General features: G+C 44.5%; 1 pseudogene; it reads right to left on the bottom strand.

Moving 5' to 3' along the window:
* Positions 1-1,407: 1,407 nt before the first annotated feature.
* On the bottom strand, positions 1,408-2,115 carry LOC103255369 (annotated as a pseudogene).
* Between the last annotated feature and the right edge of the window lie 737 nt (positions 2,116-2,852).

Genomic DNA, 2,852 nt, shown 5'->3' with positions numbered 1-2,852 from the left:
CTCAGGTATCCATAGCACCTGGGGAGAAAAAGTTTGATTTCTTTTCTGAATCATTTATAAAACAAATCTCTTGATGATGGTTAGTCTGTAAGGATATGTAATGGGGCATAAACATTTTTGTGCTTTAGATGTGCTTTCTAGAATTCAATGCAGATTTAAAAAATCCAAACCAATGTGTCTAATATTGTGAATAGGTGTAAATGTCATCACTTCCCCTTGAAAGTCAGCATTCAGGTTTCACACAGTTAATATCCCCAAGGTAAACTATTGTTAGATGATAGTGAAAAGTGGTAATGATCTAAATCAGTGTTCACCACTCAGTTTTTCTCTCTGTTACACTTCTCTATTCCAGGTAGTTTGCTTTACTTGAGTCTCAGACTGAGATTTTTATGGTTTGTAATCATCAAGAAGATTTTTAGAAAGCAACACTTAAGCTCATTTCAGGCCAACAAAAACAATCCCTGGTGGCAGGCCTAAAGTACTAGTGTTATTTGGGTTTTGTTTGTTTTAATGCTCTGCAGATGATACTAGCAGCTTAGGTTGCTGCTTATTTCTCAGAAACTTCACTTTCTAATAGAGTTAACTAGTAGTCACACGTGAACACTGAGCACTTGAAACTTGCAGAGTTTGAATTGAGAAGTTCTATAAATGCAAAAGTACATCAGATTTTGAAGGTTAATGTGAAACACGTATGTAAAATATCTCCTTAGTACTTTTAATTTTGATCACAATTTGAAATAATAATTTGTATAAATTCGATTACATAAAAATTATCACATTTATTTTTATTTCATGTAGCTACTAGAAATTATATATGTGACTCACACTAATGGCTTGTCTAATATTTCTATTCAGTGTTAGTCTAGAAGAAGCATACACTCTTCCAATTTGTTAGCACATTTCTTCTCTTCTGTATCTACAATCAAGTAATTTTTGAGCTCTGAAAATTATTCACTTCATTGTTTATTTATTTGTCCATCCATTAGAGTTTCATTGCATAACTGAGCACAATATACACTGATCCTAAAAAGAAATTATTAAAGGAGAAATCCTTCTTCTAAAAACAATAACCTAAGAAACATATTTATAAGTACTAGTGGAAGAAAGAAAAATATAAACTTTATTTTCGACAATGTCCATAGTTTCATATATTCCAGAGGAATATGACAATCTGTGCTTATTCATACAGTAGCTACATTTGTTTTTCCATTATCCTCTTTACCTGTCTTTTGATTTCTTCTCTATTTTTAATTTTATTCATTTTTGTAGAGAAGTGGGGGGATAGAAACCTTTTTTTTCTTTTTCGTCAAACACATGCCATTTTTGACGGTGCTTGGGTTGCAGCAGCTCAGGGCTGGACGTCTGTGGAAGGCAATCTTGTGCCGCTGCACACTGTTGGCGATATGCTCAGTAATCGGTGAAGAGGCCGTCGGGGCTGTGTAGGTAGACACAATGGAATGGTCCACGATGTGGTCCTGGTCCTCGTCCTTGGGGATGGCCTGGTAGTACACGCGGCAGCTGAGGCTGGCCTGGGTGACCTGCTCAGGGGATCCTCTCAGGCCCAGCACCTGGGAGTGGAAGTTCTGGATGGATTGGGCCATGGCTGTGACGTCATCATGCTCAGGGTCCATAGTGACAAAGACGGGCTGCGCGGGGAGCAGGCTGGGCTCGGCGTCTAGCTACTGCACCAGCTTCTCCAGCTTGTCCGGGTAGATGGGGCAGTGGGTGAAGCCGAAGTACATCAGCACCCACTGGCCCTGGAAGTTGGCCTTGCAGCAAGCCTGGCCATGGTGGCCCAGCAGGCTGAAGTTGCCCTGGCCCGCTGCTGCCTGGTGCATGGCCTCAATTCCCCTTTGCCGCCACCACTGCTCCTTCTCAGTCCTCATGACCAGCCAGGCTCCGCCCAGCCCTGTCCCAAGCAGGGCTGTGATGAGCAGCCTGTTTGGAAGCCCGGCCCTGGGGCTGGCCCTGCCCAATTGTCTCCGCAGGGCCCTACTCTGACAAGAGCCAGGACCTCAATTGCAAGGTCTTTCCTCCCAGGGCCCTAGGGAGGACCGAGGGCTTGAACCGAGAAAGCCTTTGCCAAGCCTTGGCCCCACGAGAAAGCCGCAACATGGACTTGATGCTCCTTGGGGCCTCCACCTGAGACCATGCGGCTCTGGGCTTGGGGTCGACCACCTCCAGACCGGCGTCTTCGTGGACAGAGTGGTCTCGGCACTCCCACGAAGAGGTGCAGGAGACGCGAGTACGCCAGGCCCTGGTCCAGCTGCTCTGGGCTGCAGCTCCACCGAGATGCCCCGGGGACACCAGACGCGGCCCTCACCCTGAGGACACGCACCTACTTGTGGAGTCCCGCGCGGCCGAAGCGGGGCTTCTCCTTCCAGCCACCGCCTGGCCTGGCATCTGAGCCTCACAGCAGACCGTGTGCAGTGGCCCCTGCCTGGAGGCAGCGCCGCCCGGCCCTACCCCAACCTTTAAAACTGTATTTTATCTGGTGATCTGGAAAAATTGTGTTGTCCTTTCTCTTTCGGAAACAAATCTCCCCTCAGTCAGTTCACTATGACTTTATGAGAAAATCCAAAGGAAAACATTAGAAGTTCTTTAATTCTTTTTCATTTTCTTTCTACACTCTTTTTTTTAGGGGAGACTATGATGCTTTATTCATCCATGCGACCCCTGGCTGTTGTTATTTGTATTGTTCATTACTTTTAATTTTTCTTTTACAGAAGTAATTATTTTCCTATCCAATGCACAAAATTTTGGAGGGTTTTATTCATATTCCTACTCTGAACCAAAATATGCACATTTTGGGAATATGTGTGTATACATATATACAAATATTGACAAATACA

Source organism: Carlito syrichta, unplaced genomic scaffold, assembly GCF_000164805.1.
Source record: "Carlito syrichta isolate Samal-C Ts95f unplaced genomic scaffold, Tarsius_syrichta-2.0.1 Scaffold288064, whole genome shotgun sequence".
Taxonomy (NCBI): Eukaryota; Metazoa; Chordata; class Mammalia; order Primates; family Tarsiidae; genus Carlito; species Carlito syrichta.
This window is presented reverse-complemented; position numbering and strand designations above follow the sequence as displayed.